We start from the raw sequence: 19,790 nt of genomic DNA on the forward strand, positions 1-19,790 counted from the left end.
GAAATAAGGTTGTGGTGGAGGACTGTGTGTGTGTTTCTGCATGTATCTATTTAATGGCTGCTGACAGGGAGGTAGTGGGGGGTTTGTGTGTTTCTATATATATATTAAATTGCAGGAGACAGGCTGGCAATGGAGGGTTGTGTCTGTGCTTCTGTGTATATCTGTTTTAGGGCAGGAGACAGGGTGATGGTTGAGGGTTGTGTGTGTGTGTATTTCTGTGTATATCTGCTCAATGGCACGAGAACAGTGTGGTGGTGGAGGGTTGTGTGTGTGTGTGTGTGTGTGTGTGTTTCTGTGTATATCAGTTTAATGCCAGGAGACAGAGTGTTGGTGTAGGGTTGTCTGTGCGTTTTTTTTGTGCCAGTCTCTTTAATGGTAGTTGATAAGGTGGTGGTGCAGGGTTGTGTGCGTTTTTCTGTATATATCTGCTTAATGACAGGAGACAGACTGGTGTTCGTGGAGGGTTGTGTGCATGTGTGTTTCTGTGTATATCTGTTTAATGGCAGGAGACAGGGTGGTGCTGAAGATATGCGTGTATGTTTCTGTGTACAACTGTTTATTTGCAGGAGACAGTGTGTTGGAGGAGGATGGTGTGTGTGTGTTTCTGTGTATATATGTTTAATTTCAGGAGACAGTGTGTTGGAGGAGGATGGTATGTGTGTGTGTTTCTGTGTATATATGCTTAATTTCAGGAGACAGTGTGTTGGAGGAGGATGGTATGTGTGTGTGTTTCTGTGTATATATGTTTAATTTCAGGAGACAGTGTGTTGGAGGAGGATGGTATGTGTGTGTATCTGTGTATATATGTTTAATTTCAGGAGACAGTGTGTTGGAGGAGGATGGTATGTGTGTGTGTTTCTGTGTATATATGTTTAAGGACTGGTGACAGGGTGGAGGAGGAGGGTTGTGTATGTATTTCTGTATATCTCTGCTTATTAATAGGAGAACAAGGTGGTGATGGAGGATTGTGTGTGTGTTTCTGTGTATATTTATTTAAGGGCAGGAGACAGGGTGGTGATGGAGGATTGTGTGTGTGTTTCTGTGTATATTTATTTAAGGGCAGGAGACAGGGTGGTGATGGAGGATTGTGTGTGTGTGTGTTTCTGTGCATATCTGATTAATGGCAGGGAACAGGGTGGTGATGGAGGATTGTGTGTGTATTTCTGTGTGCACCTGTTTAATAGCAGGAGACAGGGTATTCGTTGAGTGTTGTGTGCGTGTGTTTCTGTATATATCTATTTAAGGGCTGCAGACATGGTGGTGGTGGAGGGTAGTGTGCATGCGTGTTTAATGACAGGAGACAGTGGTGGAGGAGGAACGTGTGCGTGTTTCTGTGTTTAACTGCTTCATGACAGGAGACAGGGTGGTGCTGGAAATATGTGTGTATGTTTCTGTATGTATCGGTTTAATTGCAGGACACGGTGGTGGAGGAGGCTGGTGTGTGTGTGTGTGTTTCTGCGTAAATCTATTTATAGGCAAGACACAGTGTGGTCGTGGAGGGTGGAATGTCTGTGTTTCTGTATCTATGTGCTTACTTGCAGGAGACAGGATGGCAGTGGAGGGTTGTGTATGTATGAGTGTTTCGTTGTATATCTGTTTAATGGCAGGAGACAGGGTGGTGACCGAGAGTTGTGAGTGTTTGTTTCTGTGTATATCTTTTTTAATGGCAGGAGACAGGGAGTTGGTCGAGGATTGTGTGTGTGCATTCCTGTGAATATCCACTCAATGGCAGGAGACAGGGTGGTGATGGAGGCTTGTGTGTGTGTTTCTGTCTTTCTCTGTTTAATGGCAGGAGACAGGGTGGTCGTGGAGGGTTGTGCATGTGTGTGTTTCTGTGTATATCTATTTAATTGCTGAGGACAGGGTGGTGGTGGAGAGATGTGTCTGTGTTTCAGTGCATATCTGTTTAATGACAGGAGACAAGGTGGTGGTAGGGCGATGTATGGGTCTGTGTTTCTGTGTATATCTGTTTAATGGCAAGAGACAGGGTGGTGGTGGAGGGAGTATGTGCGTGTTTCTGTGTCTGTCTGTTTAATTGCAGGAGACAGGGTGGTGGTAGAAGGTGGTGTATGCGTGTTTCTCTGTATATCTGAAAAATCGTAGGAGACAGGGTGGTGATGGAAGTTTGTGTGTGTTTGTGTTCCTGTGTATATCTGTTTAATGAAAGGAGACAGGGTGGTGGTAGAGGGTTGCTGTATGTTTCAGTAAATTTCTGTTTAATAGCAGCAGACAGCGTGGTGGTGGAGGATGGTGAGTGTGTGTTTCTGTGTATAACTGTTTAATAGCCGGAGACAGGGTGGTGTTGGAGTTTTGTGTGTGTATTTCTGTACATATCTGTTCAATTACAGGAAACAGGTGGAGGGTTGCGTGTGTGTTTCTGTGTATACCTGCTCAATGACAGGAGACAAATTGGGTGTCAAGGATTGTGTGTGCGTGTGTGTGCTCCTGTGTACATCTGTTTAATGGCAGAAAACAATGTGGTGGTGAAGGGGTTTGTGTGTGTTTCTCTGTATATCTGTTTAATTGCAGGAGACAGCGTGGTGGTGAAGGGTTGTGTGCGCGTGTTTCTGTGTATGTCTATTTAATGGCAAGAGACAGGGGGATGGTGTCGAGATGTGTGTGTTTCTTTTTATACCTGTTTAATTGCCGGTGAGTGTGTGATGGTAGACCATTGTGTGTGTGAGTGTGTGTGCGTGTGTTTCTGTGTAGATCTGTGTAATGGCAGGAGACAGTGTGGTCCTGAATGATTGTGTGTGTGTGTTTCTGTGTATATCTGCTTGTTGTTCGGAGGCAAAGTGTTGGTGCAGGGTTGTGTGTGTATGTGCTTCTGTGTATATCCGCTTGATAGCATGAGACAACGTGGCGGTGGAGGCTTGTGTTTTGTGTTTTAGTGTATATCTGATTAGTGGCAAGAAACAGGGTTTTGGTGGAGAGTTGTGTGTGTTTCTGTGTATATCTACTTAATGGAAGGAGACAGCGTGATGATGGAGGGTTGTGTGTGTTTCTGCATATATTTGCTTAATGGCAGGAGACAGGGTAGTGGTGGAAGGTTGTGTGCTGGTGTTTCTGTCAATAACAGTTTAATAACAGGAGACAGGTATTGGTGCAGGTTGGTGTGCATGTTTTTCTGCATTTTACGTGAACCGTACAATTTGCTGCAGACACATTCACACATGGAAACGAGCCACATTGATAACAACTGAGTTGGAAACGTTTTGGAACTGAGTTGGAAGAGTGTCTTTTTTTAACGTTTTCAAGATGTCAATTACGCTGAACAGCAACGCGCTATTGGAAACAGAAAGGTGAACGGTACAATGGCTTCAACTTTCAGTGCTGGATGCCACTGAGCCGCAGGAGGAGCGACTGCGGCTTGTTTCTGTCGTGTAGCGGTCATCACGTTCGGCTTAAGTGCAAAACGTCCCCAGTTCGAAAGTGGGCAGAAACTGCTTTGTTCCACAACTGCAGCCTTTGACGTAGACAAGAGCCGAGCTTTCTTGCTTGCTTTCCCTTCTGCAAACCTGCCTTCGAATTTGCTTGAAGAAATCTGCTCTCGAAGTGCACTGCAGTACAATTCCATTTAAATACTGTGCAAAGAATTGCAAATGATCATATGCCTTCTGTTTGAGAGTGTAGTTACCCCCTTCTGATCCTTCCACGAAAAGCAGTACCGCATTTGCATTCCTTGCGCAGGCGGCTCGGTTCAAAGACAGGGAAGAAGCTGATGCGCTGGTGTCACAGTGCACCACGGATTCCTGAACTTGTCTGTCTGTTAAATGTACCCCAAAGGCGTCTCTGAAAGAGCTCATTTGGAAGGTGTCTGTCGTTATTCAACGTGCGAGAATTGGCACCAGAGGTCCTGAATCATGTTTTGGAGCAGTTCGCACGTTAGTGGCTCATTCAATCAGCAATTGCAATGAAAGAAATTACACTCTCAGAGGAACCTCTGGACCTGTGCTTTCATAGCGTCGCTAGTATTAATGTGCGCCCCGAGATCTAGGGTGGAACATTCTTTGGGAACCTTATTCTGCAAAACAGACACAGTGACTGAAACTATGCTGCCCGGTTTGATTTGGGACACGGCCTGCTCAGCTTTGTGCATTTTCCCTGTAGTCCGGTGTGTTTCATGTTCCGTGTAAACGTGAAAGTTGTCCTGTTTCGAGCAATCGGTGAAATCATTTAGCAAAGCAAGAATCCGAATTGCAGTAATGTCAAGCAGCTGATGGTAATTTGACCCAATCATAACCGATATATTCTCACGCAACCACAGATACATTTGTAGCTGAGTCCAGTCTGAGAAGATAGACTCAGTTTACCATTGATTTTTGTCTGGATTGATGGGCTCTCATTATCTGCTGAGAAATTGATATTGTAGACGGGCACATCCGAGCAACTGTGCGAGTCGGAGAGGGATCATTGAACCCTTTTCACGTGACTTTGCATCTGTTGCTATGCAGGAGCACAATTGGAAGTGCAAGAAAATACAGAGTCGTGCGTGTTGGTAGTGTGGCCGAGTGGTCTAAAGCGCTGCATTAAGGCCGCAATCTCGTCTGAGGCGTGGGTTCGAATCCCACCGCTGCCTTTTCTTCGGCACAGCTTGTTAAAATGCTGTTTCGATCCCTGCTGCATTTCTGTTGAAAACAGAAGTCTCTGAAAGACCTCATTTGGAAGGTGTCTGTCATTATTCAACGTGCGAGAATTGGCACCAGAGATCCTGAATCATGTTTTGGAGCAGTTCGCACGTTGGTGGCTCATTCAATCAGCAACAGCAATGAAAGAAATTACACTCTCAGAGGGACCTTTGGACTTTCACCAGAGCTGCAACTTCCTCACTTCCCCACTCGCCCTCGCCGTTTACATTTTCCTGCTCGTCAGTGATTTAAAGAAATCCAAATGGATGCGATGTCATTCTGTAGCCTCTTTGTAGATTCCTCCGTTTCAGTTCCAACATGGCTTATATCTCGGGCTGTACAGTAATACTAGCGACGCCACGAAAGAACCCCTGTTCCCTCAATGCTATAACAGGCCATTTGTTTGAATAAAATTATCCTCCAAAGAGTAACCCACCCAAACACTTTTTCCGATCATATTTCTTCACATTTACAGCTGACTAATACACATATCCCTGAACACCATGTGCGATTTAGCATGGCCAGCTCACCTAACCTGCACATGTTTGGATTGTGGGAGGACACGACAGCAAAGTCGCATCGACTTGGGGAGAACGTGCAAAGTCCCCACAGTCACCCGAGGAGAGAATCAAAACAATGTCCCTGGCGCTGTGAGGCAGCATTGCTAACCACTGAGGTACCATGTAATCTTATGCAATCAGTAAAATCAGTGAAAGATATGAAAAAAACAAGTTTCAAATGAACACTCTCCGGCATTGTCAACGCATGTCAATCTTGCATTCAATACGAATAGGTGTATGGAAAACAATAAAAAACAAAATCCCGGCAATTCATGAATAAACAATAATTAAAAGTTTAATTTGATCAAAGGTCATAACAATGTTTCGATGAATTGCAATTTTTAATGACACATGTAGGTAATTAGCTAACTAATGAATAATTGGAAGTGGCATATATTTACTTAATGAAGAAAGCGACTTGTTTTCCCTTTGTTACACAGCAGCATAATAATGTGTGTGTGTGTGTTCGAAATGTTTCAATCAAGCTCTTTCTCACAAAATAACTGATGACTTACGATCACTTAGCCTTGTCACCTTTAAAACCACAACATTGTCAAATATTTTCCAGGAATTTACAACCAGAAGAACTAGTTAACTTCTTTTCATAGGAACCCAAAGAGAATAAGTAGTGGACACTGTGAATTCGTTGAGTCAATGCAAGAATTCAACTGAAGACAACATCACTTCTTTCCAAAATGTTCAAAATTTTAAAAAATCAGAATTTATTGCCATTGTTGAATGAAAGAATAGAGATGCTAATTCATTTTCATTTGATTTTGTTGCATGAAATATCCGTAAGCCGTATTATGATTACAAGCACAATAAATGTGAGCATTGAAGTCAAATATAATTAATTGAATTCAACGATGTTTCAACAGGCAAAATAAAAATTGATATTTACAATGATTGAGAGATTGTGCACTGCAATATCTTTGCAGTGGTTCATGTACTGTGCCGTAAATCCAAATTTGTGCAACCTACTAGATTGAATAATTATTATTTTTATTCTAAATCAGCAACAATTTAATTTTCAAAGTCTGTCAATGCATTAAAGAATAATGAATAATCTCTTTTTGCAAGTGATTGAGCAATGTCTGGAAATGAACTGGAATTATTTCAGTTAAAAGTAATTACATTTCCCTGAATTTTAAGGCTGAGATTACAGTGATCATTTAAATGAGCAAACATCAGATATTTGCAATGACGTTAGATGGGAAGTCATTGGTTTCTTTGTGGGGTAGGTGACCTGAAAAATAAAGGCATTTTCATACTGTACTATTCGTACTCAGAAATAATGGATTAAATCTAAATGTGAATCTCATTATACTTGTTCAAAAGACTTATTTATAAATAATTGTGCCATTACTGTAATGGCAATGACTTGATAATGAATGCTGTATTTTGAAGAATTAAAATGATACAATATTTCAAAAGCACTTTGCTGTGATGTTGATTTGATATTTATTAAGATCAGTAAACCGAGGCATAAAACATAGTACCTAGCTTTAGGGATTGAAGAAAAATGAGCCATTCTGTGATTATTGAGCAAAATTCTTCTTTTTTAAGTAAAAAATGTACGTAATACAAGAATTGTGAATTTCCATACACCGGATTCCTTGTAGAGATATGATACATCAATTTATATGATCAATATTATGATCAATGTTGAAAGATTTGTGTCAGAATTTGGAAGAGAATTCGTAAGTCATGAAAGTGAGCTTGAAACTGAACAATGTAGTCAATGACATGTGGCGTATATGCGATTTTAATAATATTGTCATTTTTGGACAATGATGAATAATGTTGGAATAGAAATGCCAAAAATATCAACATGGCCAAAGCAATTCTTTTCTTACAATGAAATGAAAACAATAATCATTTTGTAGCAGGCATGATTTGAAATAGCAGTTTTTTAAATATGACATATACAGTGAAGACTAACCCTTTTTCAAAAATGTAGGAACTTCACGAATTTAAAATGCAGTATTTGTTCAAATTGTAATACAATGGTTATAATTTGAATTGTCTCTTGTAAACACACAACAAAAAAGGAGCTTAAAGATTGTTAGATTGACAAAAATTTGCTTCCCAACGTTATTGTAGTATCCTCAATATCTGTGATAAAGTAGAATTATTGGTTTAAACAATATAAATCAACATGAACGACTGAACTGAAATATAACACATCAATTGCATTAACTGCATAGAATAGTAAATAAATGCTTACTGCTGTCATTTGTCCCAGGAACAATAAGACACTTACTCAGGTTATTCCACTGAATAGTAATCAGCTGATGATGAATATCTTTGTGTCGCTTTATGTGCACTGTTTTGTGTGAACATTGATTTCAATAAATTTAGATATTTACATGAATTAGGAACAGGCTGATAACTGGGTGTGAAAGATCTTATTTAAGATTAGACAATTTTTAGTATTCTCTAGGTTTGCTGAACAAAACACAGTTAAGTCATCATACAATAAACTGGATTAGAGAGAAATATGCAAAATTCAATTTCAAATGGATGCACTCGGATATTTTCACAACATTTCAATCTTACATTCAATATAAATAGATGAGTGGAAAACTAAAAACAAATTTAAGACAACTCATAAACAGATCAATAACTAAAAATTGATATATAGTAGGAAGTCGCATTTGTTTATTTAACTGAACAACTTGATTTTTTTCTCGTATTTACACCTTTGAAGCATCAAGTTCTATGTGCAGTCTGAACTCAGCTCTTCAGAACAAAAGAAAATCAAGGAATATCTGTACTTTGCATATTTCATCTTTGTGAGTGCAACATTATCAAATATTTTGCAAAGAATATTGATTGAGTGGAATTAGATACATTCTGTTATTCGTGGACTGAAGAAAATATATAGCAGATATTGTGATTATTGGAATGAACAACAAATGAAAACATATCTAATGTTGAATTGAAAGGCAATTCATTCGATTCTTAGATATTTTCTTATCAACATTCAGAGCTGCTCTGGCACAGCTCTGTGCAAGGTGGGAATTGAAATTGTACCCTCTGGTCTGGTAACAGAGACACGACCAGATGTGCACAAGATTCCTTCATAACATTCCCAACCAGGCTGGGCAGGGCTGAAAACTAATCAGATGTTTATTGTAATAATTGGATTGGAATTAAATGGTTGGATACTGTGTGTAATCTACTTAAAATTCAGTAGCAATTTACAATAATGATGGGAGTTAACAAATGTCTTAATTAAACATGATTTTTATGATCACTTGGGGAATGACAGCTTGACAGGATGGTGTGATTAGTGTGCATTATATATAAAAAATTAATTTAATTATTCTATATGGTCAGAAGTTTCTCATTTTCTGAAATGCAGATTAAAATGTTTTTGATAGACATGTAAATTGGAACAAAATGATGAATTTGTTCGTCAATGTGCCTATTCAGCTGAAGACAACTTTCATTCTTTCTGAAAATGTACGATTTCTAAGAAGTCACTATTTCCTGTGATTGTTTAATGAAATAAGATAGATGCCAACCTTTTTTTGTATGCTTCAAAAAATTCATGGGGATTTGAATGATTTTGCACATGAAACATATTCAATTGTAATTGTGATTAAAAACACAATAAATGTTAACATTAAAGTGATTTCCAATCAAATCAATTCAAAAGTGTTTCCAAGTTTAAACTGAAAAGCAATATTCAGAATGATTGAGTGATTGTACATTGCAATGTCCTTGCATTAGTTATTGTATGGAAACATAGTTCCACATGTCCACCCCTTACCGAATTGAACAATTATTAGGTATTGGCAACAAATCGATTTGAAAACTTTTATTAATGAATTTAAGAATAATGAGGTATCTCCTCTTCCTATTCCACTGAGTAATGTTCAGAAACGAAGAGAAAAATTGCAGTGTAAAATAACTGGTATTCTCTGAATTCCAATGGCTGAGAAGACTGTGATCTTTCAACTGAGCAAAAGACATATATTTACAAATGATGTTGCAATGGCAATTATTGGTCTTTTGTGGGTATATTGGCCTGATCAAACAGGTTTTAATATTGTAGCACTCACACTAAGAAATATGGAAGGTATTAAAAGCACATTGTTTTTGTTATAAAGCCGAAGTTAAAGTATTGCATAATTATTGTAATTGATCATTGTTTCTAAAATCCTGATAAATAAATTGACTTAATATTTTGAATGCACTTTGCTCTGATGTCGATTGTATATTCATTAAGATTAATAAACTGAAAATTAAAATTTAAAACTTGGCTTTAATAATTTAAAAATCTCAGCAACAATTGACATCGTTCAACTTTTTTTTGGTCGGTTCATGTCTATTTTATTAATGTAACTTTTATCATGATAAATGTTTAGATAAATGTCAGCACTAGGAAGAAAATAATGAGGATGGGAAAGTGAGTATTATCGTGAACTAAACATCGAGTTCATGTCATTTGGTACAGGAAGTCATTTTGTCGCAAAAAACTAATAATTCTGTGATTATTGATCATTGACAACTACTGTTGGAAGAAAATAAAACTATCTCAAAATGAAACCAAAAAATGAATATCATTTTGGAGGTCACATGATTTGAAAAGCGGACATTGTCACTTAATGTGACGTTTGAGCTGAAGAATCGTTCTTCCCCCCTCCCCCCGCCACCCCCATGTGTAGTCCTTTCAATAATTTAAAATTTAGCTTAAGTTGAACTAAATAACAAATGGATATTCCTCCATTATTTTCTTGCACACAAAAAATAAAAAAAACAGGAAAATGATATCGCTCTGCAAGGAATAGTTTCACAGATAATAAGTGTTTATATTGAATTAAAATGTCACCAAAGCTGTAGGAGTGATTTCCCCTGACAAGGAATGAAGACTGAGGAGATAGGCCGAACTCAGGCAAGTGGAAGATGTTTACTCATGCTGCAATCAGTTAATGCAGGGATCATCCCCCGAGACAAATCTAGGAAGGGAGATCCATGACACACTGTAACGTGTACAGTAAAAAACAGTATTTTTACACACCTTCTGTATTACAATGTCCACATGCAATGTAGTTACAGTCCTTCCCTCATTATACAGACACCCGATCCTGTAGAACAACTAATCTTGGATGAACATCGCTATGGATAGCCCGAGCTTCCTATTGCTTCATGGTGTTTTACAGGTGGTATAATCTCCAGGCCTTGGGATCTCTCTGTGCATTTTATTTCCTCAGATTACAAAATTAATTGTTGCAGTCCTTTGGGTCTCTCACTCTGCCTTATTTACGATTCTCAAGAATATGTAATTAGAAACTTTTTAAATGTTCTGAGCAACGTTAGTGGGCAGCATGGTGGCACAGTAGTTAGCACTGCTGCATCACAACGCCAGAGACCCGGGTTCAATATCCTGCCTCAGGCGACTGACTGTGTGGAGTTTGCACATTCTCCCCGTGTCTGCGTGGGTCTCCTCCAGGTGCTCCGGTTTCCTCCCACAATCCAAAGATGTGCAGGCCAGGTGAATTGGCCATACTAAATTGCCCATAGTGTTACCTAAGGGGTAGATGCAGGAGTATGGGTGGGTTGTGCTTCAGCGGGGCGGTGTGGGCTTGTTGGGCCGAAGGGCCTGTTTCCACACTGAAAGTTATCTATCTATTCTCCAAAAAAAATAGTAACTATTTCTGGCAATCAAATCCTGTCTGTTTCCCTGATAGCCGCTGTGGAAGTTAGCTGGGCTCTATCCTGCAGCTGGTGTTTATTCATTCACTGGGAAAATTATTCTTTCATTAATGAAAGTCAGGGTTGGTCATTTTACTGTATGCTGGCATTCTCTTATCACTATCTGGTGTATGACTGTCTGGAATGGCATACTTATGGACTTGGAGTAGGATTGTACTAAATGTTCTTTTTTAACTTACGACTGAAACAGATTGTTCGTCTCATTTATCTCCCCTCCACCATTTTGTGTTTTAATTCCAAGGCAGGCTGCTCGGGGCTTCCCTACAGCAGCAAATCTACAAGGATTTCAGCACTAAAATAAAAATTAGCATTCGCTACCATTAGGAAACAGTACCATGCAATATGCCTACGTCACTGAGACTTAATTCCACACTTAAAGCCGACTATACTGGATTTGATCAATGATTACATATTAGATATAAGTAACATTTAGTGTTAAAACTAGTCACGGTAAACTTAAAATAATTATAAATGTCATATTACAATCCGTCACATGTAGAATTGAACATTAATTATTGGAGTCTAAAACAATCAGACGTATCTTCATTTGTAAGGCGAATATGAATCCAATGATTTCTGTGAACATTCAAATGAGAAGGTATCAGATATTTCCTGTCAGTGTTGGATGAGGAATCATTGCTTGGTTTGTGGTTGTGTTGACCTGGAATAAAAGATATTTTTTTCTTTGTAAAATTGGCACTACTAAATAATGATTAAATTGAACTGTGAATCTCACGATATTTGTTACAAAACCTAACTTGAATTACTGTGTGATTGTTGGACTAACAATGAATTGGTAATCTATTTTAGAACACTGACACATTAAGTGATTCAATATTTCCAAACGGGTTTGCTGTGATATTAATTACATAATAATTAGTATCAGTGAACTGAGAGTTAGAATGCTGGCATGATGTTTTGGAAAATATTTTCGATATGCAGTGATTATTGATCATTCAACATTCTCAGATAAAACTGCAATCTGTAATTGCTGTCTCAGCTTTTCTTCTGTAGAAATACAATATATAATCCATGCAACTTTTCATGTCATCAATATTCAGACATTTGTGTCGGCATTACAAAGAAAATAAATCGACAAGGAACATGGGTATCATAGCAAAAAACAGTCAACAGCATTTATAGAGAAAATTTTTAAACATTGTCTCTGAGTGAATACATAAAAAGGTTGAATGGGGATCTGTTACAATGTATTGAGCCGCATTTACATTTTTAGCACGATGATTGGGGGAACCTATCAGAAAACTCGCCTATATTTAGGAATTCCTTTATCTCAAAACATGTTACTATCAGCATCCTTTGTCGTAAGTGAAGTCTATTTAATGGTGTGGGAAAGATGTGTGTATATGATAAGAAGGAATCTCTTGCATATATTTGGGATGGTGTGAAAGCGTGATGTTTGTTGTGGTTATTCATCTTGAGAACAATACAATACTGACAAAAGATTTTGCACTGAACAGTAGTTAGGTGGCCTTGAATCCCATCGTGTGGCTTTATGTGCAGTGATGAATTTATTTCAAGAGCTTTTCAATAGCAATCATATTTTCCATGATTTGTAAAATGATTAATAATTTTGTGACAAACATCCACATGTGGTTATGAGCTGGATTTAAAGAATCCAATGTGTTGGTGTGAAAACCCTTCATTATTGACATTTCCAAGCGAGGTGTATAATGCTCAGGCACTGGCTGGAATTCAAGGTGTAAGAAAATCTGATTCACCCTGGAGCTGATTGATTCTAACTGCTGTTTGATTGAAGTTGATTGATATTGTATTTGTCCCGATTTCTCTGCCTGTGGGTGAATTTACAACGTCCAATTTCTGTCCATGGGTCACTTCACATCACTGGAGGTTTAAAATATAATTCTCATATTGTGATAACAACGAATTTTCAATTAAAGTTTGTGTGTTAACAAACAAAACGATTTGTTGTTTTCCAGGAATTTCCACTGACATTGATTAGATATTTATTAAGATAGATAAACTGAGAATTATAATCTAGTTGCAGGATTGTTGAATTGTTCAACCACAGACTTAAGGGTTTTATTTTGGGAATGATTTGGAGGCGCCAGTGTTGGACTGGGCTGTACAAAGTTAAAAATCAAACACCAGCAGTTTATTAACCAATATGTTTATTTTGAAGAACTCGCTTTCAGAAGAACCAGCGTTCATCAGCTGTTTGTAGGAACAGCGCTCCGAAAGCCAGTGCTTCCAAATAAACATGTTGGACTATAGCCTGGTGTTGTGCGATTTTTAACTTTGTTTTTTGGAAGGAATGTTTTCTTTATTCAAATATACAGGCTGTTCAATAACTCTATCGCGCCTTTCTTGATTTTCTTCTAGATTTTCTCATGTAAAATTCACACAATTTTCACTGTAATCAGTATTTCAAATTTCCGTCAGATCTAAGATGAAACGAGGATCAATTAATGAGTACTTCCATGAATGGAAAGCACAATAAATTCACTTTGCAGAGGCAAGATTCAAAATTTATCTGAATAAGCAAATAAACATTTTGAATGGAAAATATCTGAAAATGTTTACATTCAAATTTGAATGAAGTCAAATAACTTCTTTTTGAAATACATGGCCTGAAAACCTGTTTGAAAACATGAACAAATCAAGACTATCAATATGTCTTGCTCTCAGTGTCCTCGGCCAATTTTCAGAAAGAATAAACACCACTTTCAGCAGAAAGTATCATGTGTAATTACTGAATTGAAAAATAAGGTGATCGCTCTTGTATTTATTGGCAAGAATGTTTACTGTGGTTATTGCACTCAGTAAAAATAAGATCAAGACCAATGGCTGTTAGAATCATCAAAAACTATGTGACATGCGTTTATTATTATTTAATAAAATAATTATTAAATTATTTTAATAATTTTAATAAATTTTAAAGATATTAAAAAGTATCTTTAATAATTTTAAAGATTCTGCGGTGTAAATAATATTTAAGGTGAGGGGGAAAGATTTAAAAGGGGTCTGAGGGGAAACTTTTCCACACAGTGTGTTTCACATTTTGGGATGAGCTGTGAGAGGAAGGGCAGTTGCTGGTACAATTACAACATCTAAAAGACTTTTGGACACTTTATTGGATAGAAAACTTACAAACGGGTATGGGACAAACACAGGGAAATGGGACTAGTTTAGTTTAGGAAACCTGGCCGGAATGCCAAGTTAGGCTGAATGGTCTGTTTCTGTGCTGTGTCAGTCTAGCATTCTACAATTCAAACTTCACTGTGATTGGTAAAGGAAAGAACAAACGGGTGTTAATTGTATTTTGTGTCCATAAAAAAGTGTCATGAATTTTAAATAATTTTGTCACATGAAATATTTCGCTCTTATTGTGATTAGAAGTACAATGAACGTGAGCATCAAAGTGAAATATAATTAAATCAATTCAACTGGTTCCATGGTTAAGATAAAAATTGATATTCACAATCATTGTGAGTTTGTAAATTGCAATATCTTCACATTACTTCATGCACTGAGCCATTATTACACATTTATACCCCCTACTGAATTGAACAATACTTAGATATTAGCAACACTTAGATTTTCTAAAATCTATCAGTACATTTAGAAGGAGAAATCTAATTTTGCTGCATGACTGTGCAATGCGCAGACATGAACAGGAAGTATTGCAGAGAAAAGTAGTTACAGTTCTCTGAACTCATAAGGCTGAGATTACTGTGATTATTCAAATGAGCAAAAGTCAGTTTTCGAAGCGTGTTGGATGCAAAATGATTGATTCCATTGTGGGATAGTTGACCTGAAAACATTGTTGCAATGGATTAAATTAAAATATGAAATAAAACAATATATGGATCTGACGATACACGTTAGAAAGCCAAATAACTTATTCAGCAATTATTATAAGGATAATGAATTCCTAATAAATGTTGTATTCTGAACAAATAAATTGACACAATATTTTAAAAACACTTTGCTCTAGTGTTGATTAGACGCACATTAAGATCGGTAAACTGATGACTGAAATATAAAATCTAGATTGATGGATTGAGGACAATAAATCAGCCATTCATTAGTTTATGAAAAGAATTTATTTTTTTCTCAAAATGCAGACAATACAGGAGTAATGTATTTCATTCAATTAGTTTACTTTTAGAAACATGTGTTTTTAATTTATGTAATTTTATTCCGATCGATGTTCAAATATTTGTGTCTGAATTAGGAAGCAAATAAAAAGATAATGAAAGTGAATATGATAGTGACCACAAGATACAGTTCATGACATTTGATAGAAAAAGGAATTTGCATAATCTCATGACTATTTAATGTTCATAAATAATTAACTCCTCAGGTACTGAAGCAGTCCAAGTCCAACGACAACAAGATCAGGACAATATCCAGGCTTGGGCTGACAAGGGGTAAGTAACATACATGCCACACAAATGCAGGCTATGTCCATCACGTATAAGAAATAACCTAACCACCATCCCTTGACATTCGATGGTGTTACCATGACTGAACACCCACTATCAACACTGTCCTGGGGATAATCGTTGATCAGGAACTGAATTGGTCTCACCACATAAACACAGTGGCTACAAGAGTAATTCAAATCCTGGCTCCTGAAATCCTGTCCAAACGCTACCAGGCACAAGTCAGGAGTATGTTGGAATACTCCTCACTTGCCTGGTTGAGTGCAGCCCTTACAACACTCAAGAAACTTGATACCATCCGGAATAAAGCAGCCCACTTGATTGGCACTGCGGCTACTGAGCATCAGTGGTGCAATCTCTACCTCTTCTTATTAACAAGGATAAAAGAATTTTACATTGTTCAACTTTCTCATCAAAACCGAGTACAGTATTCACCGCAGCCCTCTTTTATACTAACCAGCAGCATTTCCATCACCAATAGCAGCTCCTCTTAAAATATTTTGTCAGTAACTTGTAATTAACTGATTGCTCCAATTAAAACTGAAAGCGTGTTACTGTAAAAGCGCAGCAGGTCAGTCAGTATCTACGGAGGAGGAGAATCGACGTTTCGGGCATGAGCCCTTCTTCACGAAGGTCCTGAAGAAGCAGTGAACCAAATTTTGAAATGATCTTTCTAAACATAATATCGATCAGGTTAAAACTGAAGTAGGTGTCTTACACAACTTGCTGCAAGGACACAGACAGTAGAATCTGAGGTGATCATGAGTATGTGGAGGTGAATTTGGGAGACAAGCTGGGACTGTATTGGATTAGTCATGGTGAGAGGGAACAAATGCTGGATGCAGGGTTTCAGCAGCTGATGGACTGACGCTGAGGCGAGCCATCGGAAACTGAGCAGGAGACCACCATCTAATAGGACAGAGAAACTGATCCATCAGCCTGAAACTGAGTGACCACGTGGCTGTCAGTGACTCCAACACAAGTGAATGGAAACATTGCTCAGAGCCTGTTTCTGTACAACTCAACACAACCAGGAAATGGAAAGTGATTAATTAGCTGAAAACAAAGCCATTGCTCTGTTAGAGTCTAAACCATTCAATGTTCAGTTATTGAACATTATTGATTCTCAGAATATTCTACCCTGCAGAATCACAGTAAAAGGGGAAAGTAAACAACATTCTTGGCAAAGACATAATGAACCAACTGCTTATATAAAAACAGCTCAGCAAAAAGGGCTGAATCCTCCACAAACTGACAAACACAGTTACCATCAGATTTATAGATAGACAATGAAATTCTTCAGAAAATCACTTCCCTGCTTATGGTGTGTGGGAGAAACCATTCTCAGTGAGAACTGCCACTTATTTCCTTTAAAAAGAGTCTCATGTTCCCCTCAGAAAAGCAGGTGTGTTGCTCACTTACAGACTGACTTACAGACAAAGGAAACCTGATCAGGGACTCGCAGGTTAATTAAGCTATTAATGACAGTCCATTGCACACAACAAGAGCTTAGACCACAACAGATTCTAGTGAAACCAACAATGCAATGAAAAAGGTTTATTAGTCTTTATAATCATGCAGCTTCTCTCAATCAAATAATCCCAGTCAACTTCCAAACATTTTAAAACTATTAATACCAATGTATACATATTTATTTCCTTTCCTAATTTCCTCCAAAAAATATCTGATTATTCTCTTCAAAGTATATTTTAAATGATTAATTCATAATCACAATTCATTTCCAAGTATTCTTAGAGCAAAACAACTTGCAAACTAAAATAGTTTTCATGTCAATAATGACACTGGAAACTTTGTTATGTAGTTTACCCATATTTCCAAATATTGTTTTGGTTCATTATTGCAGTGGAGCTAAAATTGAAGTCTACTTATTTTCTTTGATATCCTTCCATTACTTTATTCCCTAATAACAATGCCCACGGTGATATGGGTGACAAGCATTGAATAAAATTGAATTTTCATTGCAAGAACTGGTACAAATAATCACATGTTGTCGTTGATTATCATTTATTTTCATTGTATGATCACATTAAATTCACTTAAATAATCACAGTACAATTCTCACCTCGATAGATATGTCGAGTGAATGTCAAATTATTCTTATTTCAAGTAAAACCAAATTACATTTTGCTCTGTTTTATTCCAGGAATGACGGAATATGTTGCATTATTATGACAAACAGGAACAGGTGAAGGTGGTGGCTCTCAGACGTGAGGCCTTAAAGCCAAAGAACCAGGTGGTAGTTACAGTGGGGGAGGTACCTAGTGCCCCGCTCTCCTCAGAAGGCAGTGAGGATGGTGACACTGACTGGAACGGGTTAGATGACAAAGCGCACACGTATGGACAGAGAGACGGCAATGAGTGGGATCACCCATTGCCCTATAAGGTCCAAAAGGCCCTCTCTATGGAACCACTGGGCATCTAAGCTCAACTTGGACAGACAGTAGGGAGCAACAAACGGAACTGACAGAAATCAAACATGAACCGTTCACCTGCTGAATGACAGATGTTGGTGAGTTAACACCCAGCCTGATAGAGAAATGGTAATAATGGGCCTTATTGGGAGAATATAGATGAATTAATTGAGGTACAGTCTCACCGATGATGGTGTCAGGCCAAAAACTCTCAGGCCAAGATGCCCCGACATGTACATCAGAACCTGTCTCTGCAATGAGAGGGTGCGGGTGCGAGCCGATTCCCCCAGTGCACAGCTGATCAGTGTCTCCAGGCATTTACATATATTACAAGGACACACTGGGGAGGGTACAGGCTGAATGGGCTAAAATAACCTTGGTGTCTCAGGGAACCAAGGGTAATATCGAGGATCATACAGAGAGGAAGCCTGAGGTGTGTAAGGGCCACGGGGGATTACCAAATCCCAATCTGTGATGATGATATCAGTTTGTTGTTTTTCAACTGGGACCCCATTTAACTATAATTATAAACATGTGACTCCCAGTGGGAGATCATTCTAACCACCTTCTGAATTGGACCATGAGTGCTGAGACAAGCTCAGAAACACAGGGGAATAGCTGCAGTACAGGGAGGGTAACCAGACTGGCAATTTTACAAGTAAAGCAGTAAAGGACATATTGCCAACGAACGTAGGCAGAGAGAGGGAGATAGATATTCACATTGTATGTGTGCATGTGTTCACCTAGGCACATGAATATTCTTTGATGCTGTGTTTGGGAACCAGCAGAGCATAATATTAATACAGGAGCATCTATATCAATTACCAATATGGATTTGCCACATATCACCTCAATTGCTAAAATGAGAGCAGTCGGAGAGGGAATCGAGGAAGCTGGATGAAATAAACCTCTCCCGACGCAGATCACGGATGTGGCAAAATATATTCAGATATGGGAGTGGGAAACTGGGGAAGGGACCATTCTGGGAGTTGCAAGTTTAGAACAGTTAGGACCAACTATTGATTTAGAGACACAAACTGTAATATGGGAACAACCTGAACAGGCCTGGGACAGGAAGCAAAGGAAAGGCGACATCTGCAGAGTAGTTACCTTGCAGGGAGACTGGAACAGTCAGGGAATCTGGGGAGTTATAGCTAGGACCCAAACAGCAGTGTGGATAACTTAAACAGGAATGTGGGTTATTACCTGTAGATACTGTAAAGATCGAGGGCCCTCTCACACCCCACACAAACAGGATCTCATTAAAGCTGAGGAGGCAGTAATTGCGACAGTAACAGATTGACAGAAGCAGGGAATAGTCAGATGGACAGTATCCCAGACTAACTCACAGAAGCCGGACAGCTCATCCCACCTCACTATTTAGTATACCTCCCTCAGTAAATCCGCCACTAAAGAGTATCCTACATGAGCGAACCACACCACTGTATTTAATGGACTGAAATCGCAACAGTACATAGTCTCAACCCTTGATATTGTGAATGGGTTCTGGTCCATACCTGTGCACCTGGAATCCCAGAATAAGCTGGCGTTTACTGGCTGAGGAAAACAGCACACCTGGATCCAGTTACCTCAGGGATCCCACAATATTCCACTATACCCACCGATATATGGCTGATGGAATTAGTCACATTGATCTTTCCAACACCTCATTACCTCAGTTGGTGAGAAAGAACATATCCAGATATTAAACAGAATATAGTGCCAGGTCAGGCAGGACGGGCTTAAAATTAACCCACAGAGAGTGGGAAGGTAGGGGACCTGGGACATCACATCAGGGAGATCAAATCAGGAAGGGAGAGGGGACAATCCCAGTGGAACGACAGACCATGATTTTAAAACTATCCACCCCCACAGCGTGAAGGGGGTAAGGCAAACATTAGGATTGTTTAATTACTGTGGAAAGTTTGTGGAGAATTCTCCAGAATTGGCAGAATCATCACAAACCCTGACAGAAGCACGGACATTAGCCAGGGGTCAGGGAGTCAACATCTACACACA

The 19,790-nt window shown here is 38.5% G+C and overlaps 1 long non-coding RNA gene across 3 annotated transcripts in view; it reads right to left on the reverse strand.

The window, feature by feature from the left end:
* Nucleotides 1-9,855: 9,855 nt before the first annotated feature.
* Nucleotides 9,856-19,790, reverse strand: part of LOC140493399 (uncharacterized) — a 95,023-nt gene continuing 85,088 nt past the window's right edge. For all 3 annotated transcript variants that reach the window (XR_011963670.1, XR_011963668.1, XR_011963669.1), the window contains one exon: nucleotides 9,856-11,573. This is a non-coding gene — a long non-coding RNA (uncharacterized lncRNA). The remainder of the gene's footprint in view (nucleotides 11,574-19,790) is intronic.

The sequence above is a fragment of the Chiloscyllium punctatum genome, chromosome 22 (genome assembly GCF_047496795.1).
Source record: "Chiloscyllium punctatum isolate Juve2018m chromosome 22, sChiPun1.3, whole genome shotgun sequence".
In the NCBI taxonomy this organism is placed as follows: domain Eukaryota; kingdom Metazoa; phylum Chordata; class Chondrichthyes; order Orectolobiformes; family Hemiscylliidae; genus Chiloscyllium; species Chiloscyllium punctatum.